The sequence below is a fragment of the Lycium barbarum genome, chromosome 10 (assembly GCF_019175385.1).
Source record: "Lycium barbarum isolate Lr01 chromosome 10, ASM1917538v2, whole genome shotgun sequence".
In the NCBI taxonomy this organism is placed as follows: domain Eukaryota; kingdom Viridiplantae; phylum Streptophyta; class Magnoliopsida; order Solanales; family Solanaceae; genus Lycium; species Lycium barbarum.
The window spans coordinates 112,684,612-112,696,389 of NC_083346.1; the positions used below are offsets into that span (position 1 = coordinate 112,684,612).

The 11,778-nt window shown below is 34.6% G+C and overlaps 1 pseudogene; it reads right to left on the reverse strand.

Moving 5' to 3' along the window:
• Window positions 1-7,347: 7,347 nt before the first annotated feature.
• LOC132615150 (putative late blight resistance protein homolog R1B-16) lies at window positions 7,348-10,324 on the reverse strand (annotated as a pseudogene).
• Between the last annotated feature and the right edge of the window lie 1,454 nt (window positions 10,325-11,778).

Sequence of the window (11,778 nt, forward strand, 5' to 3'; positions counted from 1 at the left end):
ATTGAAACACAAAAAGAATTGCTAGTTGGATAGGAATAAAACCACATCGAGGTCGAAAACGTGAAAGAAAATAAAGGGGTTGGAAAGAAAAGAGGCGAATCAAGGTAAAGAGATATTGTAGTGTCAAGGAGGGTGAGTCACTAATACCCAAAAAGTATCCTACCCGTCCCTAAGCCTACATTACAAGCCGAAACAAGTCCTAATGTGATCACAACCGAACGAGCCTAGGATAAGAACATAGAAAATAAGGGCAAGCCTATGGTATTTGCATGTGTAGATATGAACTCTTTGTGAGTGTTGAGTGTTTTTCTCTTCTCTTTCATCTTCGTCCCATTCTTGTTGTATATATGTGTGTTGGGACATTCTTTGGTCTATGTGAGGGCATAAGGATGAGAATTGAACAAAATAAAGTGACCACCGAAAGTCGCGTTTGTGTGCATACTAACATGTTAGATAATGTAATGTCATGTATTGAAGCTTCATGGTTAGTCATAACGTTCTTGAGTTGTGTATATTGCTTTAGAAAGGATAGTTGGGGTGGTCAGTTGAAGGAAAACATGCATGCCAGAAGTTCCAAGTCAAAACCGATATAGACATTCTTATTCTATGATATCTAAGTGTTAGATTGAGTCGTTGTGTGGTATGGCCTGCTTGAGGACAAGCAAATACTTTAAGTTAGGGGTGTTGATGTGGCATGATTTTACGCCACAATCGATACTTTTTGGCTATAAGTTTTACTTGTTTTTAAGGAAGTCTATGTGATTTTACGTGGTTTTTAGTGTTTTTCAGGTAAAAGAACAGATTCGGCACAATCACAGTTGAAGTGCAGAACCAGGTCGTAAATCGAAGTTTACGGTCCGTATTCTACAATACGGGCCATATTCCATGGTCGTGTTAAAGGATAACAGAACCAGAAAGTCAAGCTGAGAAGATGGTGGTTTACGAGCTAGGTTTACGGAACGTATTTCAGTTTACGGTCCGTATTCCATCACGTATTTACCCAGTTGAGCATCTGGCAGAAAGTCGAAGTGTTGAATGTTAAAATATGACCATGCAGTTTACGGTCTGTATTTCAAAAGAAACAACTGAAGGACGACTGGGTCGTGAATTGACTTTACGGTCCGTAAACCAGTTTACGGACCGTATTTCGTGATGACGGGACCAAAGTGCAAATCTGTAACTTTTGTATTTCCAAAATTTATAAATAGTCATTGTAGGGTTTTAATAGACACCAGTTATTATATTTTTGTCTCTTGACTTAGAACATTAAATTCTCTCTAGTTTTTTAAGATTCAAACATCAATTCAAGTATTACCAATTCCTCTTTTATTCCAAAGTAAGCAATTATGAATTCTTCAATTTCTTATTCCTTGTTCTTTGTCATGAGTAGTTAAATTCCCTTACTAGGGTTGTGAACCCAATGATGGGTGTTTTGTGATTGGGTTTGTGATTGATATACAAATAATGGATTATTAGGGTTTAGTTATTCTTCATTCTTCATTCGTAATTAATGGTTGCAAACATTGATTAAAGCCATAAACCCTAATTTATTTGGGAAAATAATTAGGGTTGGTAAGAATAACTAACAAGAACTCAAAGCTTTAAACTTTGTTTAATAAATTCACTTAGGAATAAGAAGAATTTACTTGGCATAATTAATCGTTCTTCATTATCACTTTCTTATATTTGGGAAAATCATAGAAAGATATAATCTTTATTTATTGAGAAATAGTAAAGATTCACATAGAGATTAAGTGCATTCATATAATGATCCATTACAAGTATATCAAGACCAATACCCATGATCATACACTCTATCTAACAAGGACACAGCCTTTGTTTCTTTTACCATAAATTTCCACCAAAGCAATAGTTTAGCAAGTAGTTATAGAAACAACAACTTTTACCCAACTCATCGGATTAAAACATTAGACCTAGAACTTAGCATCTACAACTTTAGTAACCTTTTCAAACCATATTCCCTGTGGGATTCGACCCCAACCTTGTTGGGTTACTATATTTGACAACGTCCGCGTTATATCATTAATAGGTGTAATTTGAGCGTATCAGCTTGATAGCTTCAGTTGTAAATAGAAGGGGCCCAATTTCCTTATTTTTAACGAGTGAAAGAGCTTTTGAAGTCATTTGTACATTGAAGTTAACTGTGGACTCACATGCAATCTGTATGTGAGATGAATTTTCTTATTTGAAGTATTTGTATGAACATTTGTCAAGTGTTGTTGCTGCTTTGACAAGGGACATGGATAATTTGGTTTGTGCTAGAGGTTCTTGGTTGAGAAGTGTTATGATTTGTGAGCTAAAAGTACCTAAAGAATTTTTGGGCTCCTCTTAGCATTCTCTTACTCTTAATTTGTGTGGCTCTTTGGTTGTGGAATTTGTTAGCATGGTATTGTTAAAGTTCAACAAATTACCAATGTAGATATGCAGCTTTTGATAGTGTTAGGAAGTGTTTAGTTTCTATTATTTTAAACTATTTAGTTCTACAGTGGCTACACATTTCTTGAAGGTGAAAAAAAAATGACTTCTAGCTCATGTGAAGTTCAACGACGAGCAAAATAAAGGAAAGCGGAGATCGTCTTTCATGTTACTAGATTTTCAGGGAGTTTTCCCTATCTTTGAACTTCTCATCGTTTAGTTACATTAGGGAGAATGCAATGTTTTGAGTTGGGGGAGGCTTTATTTTGATAGATATTTTTGTGATGGGTGTGATATGTCATGATGGATGATAATTTGTTAGATTGATTTTATTTGGGTATTTTTTTTATGACATTTATATTAGTATGATTTTTTTAAATTTTTTTTTTTTTTTATTTTACAGAAAAGGGCCAAAAATACCCCTAACCTATTGGATTTGGCTTAAAAATATCCTTCTTCCACCTATTGGTCCAAAAATGCCCCTCCGTCTACCTATTTGGACCACAAATGCCCTCAACGTTATCTTTTGGCTTAAAAATGCCCCTAACCCCCTGTTTGGATGGTGATTTCCCGTGGTTCATTAATGTATGGTTTTGTATGAAACCATGTTTGTTTCCATTGTTCTTAAAATTATGTGGTATGGTGTTGTAAACCCGTGGTTCATCCCATGGTTATATAACCATGAAAAGTCCCAATTTTTGCAACCACGAATTTGGTGATTTTTCCGTGGTTACATATTTCATTTTCCCATTATACCCCACCCTCCACCATCCACCCCACCCCACCCTACCACCCACTCCCACCCTTATCCCACAACCACTGATGTCACACCACCCACCCTTCCACCACCCGCTACCCCTCACCACCACCCAACCCCACCCTACCACCCACTACCCCATCCTCATCGCACAACCACCCACTACCCCTCGTCGCCACTACCCCTACCCTCATCCCATCTCAAACCACCCACCCCTCCACCACCCCCACTCACTACCTACTTATTTTTTAAAGTTCCTATTTTATTCTTTACATGAGTTTTATTAATATATATAAACTAATTTCTAATTAAGAATTAAGAGTATTTTAGTAAACTTACAAGTTATTATACAGTACCATACAACCAAACCAAACAATACAAATGTTATTAAACCACAACAAATGATACAGTCTATCCAAACATTGTGTTCATTAATACAGTACAATACAATAGAACACCATACTGTACCATACCATACTGTACATTAATGAACCACGGGAAACAACCATCCAAACATAGGGTAAAACTAACGGTTGACTAGTTGACTACATAGAGCTTTATAAAATGCCACGTGGCAGTGTATGATTGATCCAAATATTAATTCAATGTGAATTAAATTACTCAACCCATATATATTGATGCGACCCAATCCAAGTTTCTAATTATTAACCCCCCTCCCCCCCAAACCCCACTCGACTCCTTTCTTCTTCCTCATATATTCACGAGGAATGTGATGACTAATATACGTTGCTCATATTTTGTCATCTACAGATATAATAGACGATCATCACATTAGTTCGATAAAATTATATTATTACTGTTACTCTCAAGTCTAAGAAGCAGCAACACTTAGTAAAGCTATAGGAAATTAGTCACAAAAATAGAACGAAGAAGAGACTTATATGGGAACTAGGGGGAAACGAAGTGATTTTCTTCACTTCCTACAACAAATTACTCTCACCTTGGTCGAAATGAATTTCCTATATAGATTAAGGCGCAATGCAGACGAAAGATGTCAAGGAGGTGGTTAATAATTAGGAATTCGGGTTTAATTGTATGTGTGGGTTGGATTAATACATAAGAGTTGAGTAATTTAATTCACATTGAATTAGTATCTGGACCAATCATACACTGCCACGTGGCTCTTTATAAAGCCTCATCTAGTCAATTGTTAGTTTTAGGGGCATTTTTAAGCCAAAAGATAACGTTGAGGACATTTTTGGTCAAAATAGGTAGATGGAGGGGCATTTTTGGACCAATAGGTGGAAAGAGGGTATTTTTGAGCTAAACCCAATAGGTTAGGGGCATTTTTGGTCTTTTCCATTTTTTTAATTACTGGCTTCTTTAGTTTTTTTTTTTTTTTGTAGTTTAGTTGTAGGAATGGTGTTGGGATGTGATTTTTGCTCCTCGGCAAATTATGGTTTGCTTGGTACCAACACATTTAAACCTTGGCATATGAATTCTTGATTTTTGAAAGAAAAAAAAAATGATTGAAGTAAGGATTCTTGTTGTGAATTTTAGACTCAATTTTTGGCTCTTACTTTCACTAATTAGTCTCTTTAGGCTATGAGTGGCTTTTTGAGTTCATTTGTTCCAATTGGTTCTTGGATACATATTCTACTTGAGTTTTCATGTGCCATGTGTGGTGAGGTGTATTTGTGAGTTCTTTTGCATTATTTATGGTCTAGAGCTTGCCCGGAATGAGTTTCAAGGCGAAATCCTAGACTATACTTGGTTTGAAAAATGATGTTAGGCCTTCCTTGGATGTTTTTTGTGCCTTAAACTTCCTACCCTTTCATATTTTCCCTAGTCAACCCCGTTTGAGTCTTTAACCTTTTATTTGACAACCATGTTACAAATTTTACCCCGTTCTTCATTGATCCATCTTTTGGTACCCTACCGCCTTAAGTGCATTGAAAGTGCAAACATAGGCTAAAGCCTAAGTTTGGGGGTGATGGTTGGTAAAGTGTGATGTGGAAGTTGCTTGAAAGGTGAAAATGAAAAAAAAAATAGTGGTCTTCCTTGAAATTTTGAAGAAAAAAAAAGAACAAACAACAACAAAAAGAATGAAGAAAAATGAAGGAAGAATAAAGAGTTGTTAATAAAGGGAAGACTAAGTGGTGAAATTAAAAGATGAAGAAATGGGTGGAATTTTTTTGAAGGAAGTGTGCTTTGAATTGTTGCAATTTGTAGCGCTTAGGGAGGTTTTGAGTCACTATTTTCAAATTATGCCCCTACCTTATCCCAAAGCCTACATGACAACCCTTTAAGTCCTAATTGAATTTGAACCAAGTGTGTCTACATTAGTGGAGAAATATATGAAGTGGTTCTACGTGTATGCATTTGAACATCTTTGTGAGAGAGAGAGAGATTTAATTTTTTCTATTTGATATCCCATTTGTGTTTTGAATTACATTTTCTAGGTGTAGGATTCTCTCTTAAGTGTGAGGGCACATGAGAATTTGAGTTGTGAATTTGTTCCATTTTCCAATTTGGAGGAATAAACAAAAGAAAGTTCTTTTGTGATAATGAGACTAATTTTAAAGCTTTAGTGTCATGACTTAATTGCTACTTTGATTGACATGGTGTTTGAGCACTTGAAATGAAAATGAAGTTTTGAGAAGAAGTTGGTGATTCATATGTTTTGGATTAATTATTAGTACCAATCAAAGTCATGTGTTTGTGCTTAAAGTAGACTTTTTGACTTGATATGATATTGGTGCACTTTTGAACTGAGTCCTTGGAAGGAAATTGTATGTTTTGATTTGCTTGAGGACAAACAAAAGTTTAAGATTGGGGGTTTGATAAGTTGGTATTTTTACCAACTTATCTCTTCTTTATGCTTAGATTTTTGTTATGTTTGATTGAAAAAGTAGTGCATTTACTATTGTTTGCTTCAATTTTATAGGTTTATATGGTTGAAAAGAGCTTTGGAAGAAACCAAGTGAAAAACAAGTTAAAAAGAGACCAAATTGAAGAAAATGAAAAAAAAAAAAAAAAAAAAAAAAAAGGCCAGACATGCAAATTCGAAAATCTGAAAAATGTGGAGGCTGTTTTGTCATTTTTAGTGAGAAAATTGGGGGAACTACAAAAGCAAGACATGGAGACATTATTCTCATCTTTGGCCATTTCACACAAGTCTTGAAGAGCTTAGGGTTCTTATACTCACACTTGGGGAATGAAGATTTGAAGACTTTTGATGAGAATTTCTTAATCCTTTACTCATTTCTTCTTTTCCTTGCTATGTATTGACTATTTAAGTGTGTAGCACTCTATTCCATTATTTGCAACTTGTTTATAAAAATATACATTGTTAAAGTTTTGGATGAAACTCTTGTTATGCTTATGTATTGAATGATGTTTATCTCTAATAAAGTGGGTCATTGTTTCTTTAATTAATCTTGTTTTTGAATGTTTCTTAAGGGATTAGCTAACCCTAGGACTCGCTCATTTACTTTGATTTGAGCTCGGAGGATTAAAAATTGAGGCTGGAAAGATTAATTAACAAGGATTTGGGGCTTTAAACCCATCTAATAACTTGAGCTAGGAATAGAATAGTTACTTGAGGTTAAATTGATTGTGTCTAATATCACATTCCAATGCTTGGAAAAGCTTAGAGTGAAATTCATTGATTTGGTTGGAAGACTTTCAATTGGATTTTAGAAACCATTATTTATTAATATAACCCGCTCTTAGTTGTAAAATCATAAAATATATTGGATTGTTATTTGAGAGTTCCTTGTATCCATACTTGTGGCCATTGATCATTTTACTTGCTTTCTAGGTTAGTTTTAAAATCAAAATCAAATATTGAAAAAGTATTTGGCTTAGCTTAGTTGGTGATAAATCCTTTACTTTCTCAACTGCATTTATAATGTTTCGTGTGGATTTGACCCCGACTCATAGTTGGATAAATTATATTGCATACAACCATGTACGCTTTCTCTTTGAGGAGTGCATTTAGATGTTATCACTCGCAAGAGAAGCATCAGCAAGATAGCGTTAGATTGTTCCTTAAAAAAAGGCTTCAATCCCCTGCATATATGCAAGATAAAAAGTAGAAGTCATCATTTTATAATTTGAAGGAGTAAATGAGCTGGAGTAATTAGTAATGGAAGAATTTATTTAGAGGAATATAAAACTTACCATGATTGCTAATGGATGTAGACCTTAAGGCAGTTGTTTTCCATGTCCTCTTGTTCTTGTTCAATTATTTTTGTAGAATCCTCAGCAGCACTGCTACAATTATGTAACTCAATTGACTTCAAAGTACAAATTCCCCCAAAATCCGTTGGAATTTCTTTCAAGTTGTTGCAATTCCTCAAAAGAAGGCGTTCTAGATTTGGGAAGCTATCGTTGCTAGCTTCCCAAATCCAAAAATCTAGGTGGCTAAATAACAAGAACTTCAAGCTTCGGGAATTGTCTTCATAACTCAATCTCCATACTAGACCAGCAATTGCAAGATCTTTAAGTTTGAGCTCTTCAAGATTTGGCAACATAACAAGAGTTGATACGTCTTCCCAAGGAAAACGAAACCAGCCAGCTAAAGTCAACTTCTTAAGTGATGTTGAACCTCTTGATGGAGATCGTTTGCAAAAAATCATAGTTGACACACTTTAATGCTTTGAGTTTTTTCAAGTTGGACATATCAATGAGGCGATTGGTCGTACCCCTTTGTTCTTGAAGTAGTTATACGGATGATCAAACACTTTAGATTGGGAATGCCAGAAAAGACGATCTCTACAACTGGTGTGACAGAGAGCAGAAAGTTCCTCTAGATTTGGCATCCTGAGATGCTTGTTTATAATACCTTCTCCACTAGGACTCGGTAAATAACTGGCATTCCCCAGATGCATATGCCTCAGGTTCGTCATCATCCATATCTTCCCTGGTAATAAGTTTGTACGTGAAAGAAATTGCAAATGAATTAGAGCTTGTAAATTCTGAAGCTCTGTCATAGATGTAGGATGATTGCTGCGACATTGATGAGTTATAGTAGTTCATAAGTTTTGATGATTGACAAATGATCCAAGGATCAGCTCCTTCATCAGGTCCCATAGGAGTACAACATGGTACTTAACAGCTGTAAAGCTGCTGCACTGTTCAGGCAGAACTGCAGCAGCACAGCTATATGTAAAAGCCTTTGAGAAGTCACTATTCATGGTCACATGTCTCTCACATGCTCTCGATTTTGTCTCATATTTATACAACATGTTGGGCATCATTTTGACCTAACACTTGCAAATCTAAAAGGATATATTTCTCTCAAGTGTGGAGACTATCTTTCACAAGGTGCCTACAAGAACAAGATCTCAACAATCCAAGGGACCAGTTCTTACCACTGAAGACATCTGAAGTCTTAGGATAGTTGAGTCTTGTTTCATGCTCTTAATTTGTAATCCTACATTGCTTGTCAAGAAGCATCATAGTAGGACAATTTTCAATCTTTGTAACTTTGTTTTCTTGGCTAGAGTTAGCTAAGTATTAGTTGGGTTGTTGGCTAGAGGTAGTCAAGACTTGGAGCTTTGCAATAGAGTTATTGTAAAGGTGCTTACAATAGGTGTATTGTAAGGGTTGGGGATTAAGAGTTTAATTCCTAGGTTGCAATAGGTTGTAATCTGAAATTGCTCAATTTAGTGAAGTTTGAAATCCTACTAGGGTAGGTCGTGGTTTTTAGTCCCTTGAGCAAAGAGTTTTCCATGTAAATATCTTATCTTATTTACCTTCTATTACTATCTGTGAAAACAGCTTAAGGACCAGTTCTCTTAGATTGTTTTGGTGAACTTTAAGGTGATGAACTCAAAAAGGGTGAACTATAGGCTCTATCAGACATCTAACTGCAAGATATCTCAAATGAAACAACTTTGTTATAATAAGTGGAAATGCAGGGAGCTCTTCATCTTCGTGGAAGATGGCCAATACCCTGCGAAGGTTGAAACGGGATAAAAATTCTAGTATTACAGGACGGAGGTAGAAGAAAGTTGCAATAGGTTACAGAAGGTCCATCTAATAGAGAAATAGGTAGATAGATCTGACAATATATTTAAATAAAATAAAAAAGATCTGACAATATAGGGTAATAGCTTGCAACAATCGTCAACTGAATAAGATTGGGTTTGAAAACTGAAGTGACGAACATTATGCTTTTGTGTTGAAAGAGTAGGGTAAGTTCTCACAACGTGCATAAACTTTGTCGTTTCAGCTTCTATCACATAGATTTCGCGCAGTAGATCATGCATTACACATGCTTTTATCTCACGGTTGAATCTCCTTTTTCCAGTCATTATCAAGTTTCGGCTGATAAGATCCTCCAAATAATCTACTGCCACTTTCTCCAAGCTTTTACCACTTCCGGACGTCCTTATGAAACCTTCTGCTATCCATAATTGGATCAATCTCCAAGTCTCAAACTGAAAATAAATCCTCTGGGAAACTACCAATACAAAGAAAGCAAGGTTTAAGGTGACTACGCAAGTGGTGGTAACTTAAACCGAGCACTCCTAATCATTTATCTGGATGACTAGCAATGATTTTTCTTAAGCTTTGGGCAACATCCTTCCAAGTTTCTAATGTCTTGGCCACTCTAGAGAGATGCCCAGCAATCACTAAAATTGTTAACCGAGTCCTTGGCATTTTTGTACTATTTTCTTTCCAGTTGCTTCCAACTCAGGAGGATGATCATGTTCTGGTCCAAATACCGTATCACGAAGTAACTTCCAACTGTTATCTAAATTCAAGAGGTTCATCTCACGAGGGTAACTAGGATTTGCATAAATTGCTACCTCTGTTTCCCTAGTAATCAGTAAGATTCGACTCTTGTTGTTGCAATCAAGAAATGTTCCTCTTATGCTAACCCAAACATCCCTACTCCAAATATCATCAACAACGAGGTATCTTCGACCCTTTAGGTTCTTTTGCACTAGGTCGGCTATTTCATTGTTATCCTTCTTATAATGATCTTTTTCGATGACAATATTTGCTTGCTTTAAAATGCAATGTAAAGCATCTAACAAGACATTTCTACTTGGATATTCTTGAGATATTGTAACCCAAACACGAAGGTCAAAATAATACCTGATTGCGAGATGATCATAGCTCTCCTAGCAGTGTTGTCTTGCCGATGCCATCCATCCCTAACAGATCTTATCCTAGGGAAGTTGAATACATGCACCTCTCACATGGATTTTTCTATCCACGTGGCATTTTTAAAAATAGAATATATATTTTTAGATCATCTTTTTGAGTCAAATTTGTAAATAAAAAAAGTTCTAGAACTCCGTTATTTGCAATACCCCGTGTCCAAATAGTAATAGGATTACATGTCGTCTAATTCCAGTTGTATCCTTTTCTCCTAAGTTTTTGTATTCAATATTTTAAGGATATTTTGGTCAACCAACATAAAAGTAGTATTTGCTTTAAATTCTACTTTTAATTGCGACACTTTTTATATTTACTAAAATAGTCAATAAAAATATAGTAAAATTAGACTAAAAGGGTATAAAAGTCGTTCAATATTTAAAGATTATTTTGGTCAACCAACATTTCTATTCATACTTCTAAAATAATATAGATATAGATAGATAGATGTATGGAATGAGAATTAAAAGAGATCATTTTAATTTTGGTAACTGAAAAAGAAAACTCCTAAATTCTAGTTTAATGAAATGACCACCATGTAGCTTACGGCTAAAAACAGTAAATAATAATAAGGTATATTTAATGTTTAAAATGAGTTATAAAAAGTAATGGGTTTATTTTTAACTTAAGTCCCTATTTGGTTGCTAGCCTAGTTAAACTATACGCGAGGGGAGAAATATAAGTAGTAGTGTTTTAAAAGACGGGGCATTACATATGACTCAGCAAGGCATAAGTCCCACGAGTATATGATTTTTAGTATTTCATAAAATAAAATAATTACAATAATTTTTTTAAATAGGTAAAATCACATAAAAAATAAAAGAAAACTGTAAATAAATAATATACGTCACTTACAACTTGTAATTATATATAAGATAATTTTACAAGTATAAACAATACAATGAAATAAAAGCTATTATGAAATGCAAATCAACTCTAACATCTTAACTTTCGAACAATAAAAAAAATCACAATTTTAAAACAATATACTATCATACTATTCATTTTATCTCCTTGTAAGCAAATAATCAATACACTTTATCAGTATTATAATTAAAACGTAACTCCTTCATGAATAAAAATAAAATTACTTTCAAATAGCGAAATAATAAAATATGATAATTTTGATATATAGGACAAAAGACCTATGATAAGTGAAAATGTACAAGTCGGCTATATATTTTTAAAAGAAATATTATGTGATATTCACCCTCACGATGTTTTCAAATAATAAATATACAATACTAAGACTTATTGTTGAGTTACACCCAAACTTATAATTTCTATAGATGAAAAACTATTAAGTATCATTCATTAGTTAAAGAATTATGAGGGTCAACTATTTTAATTAAGAAATTTAACATATATTAGGTAAGAGCTCTTAGGTGAGCCCCGAGTGTTGGGCGTTAAGCATGTTAGAGCGTACAGTCGGGCACTTAGGGTGTAAG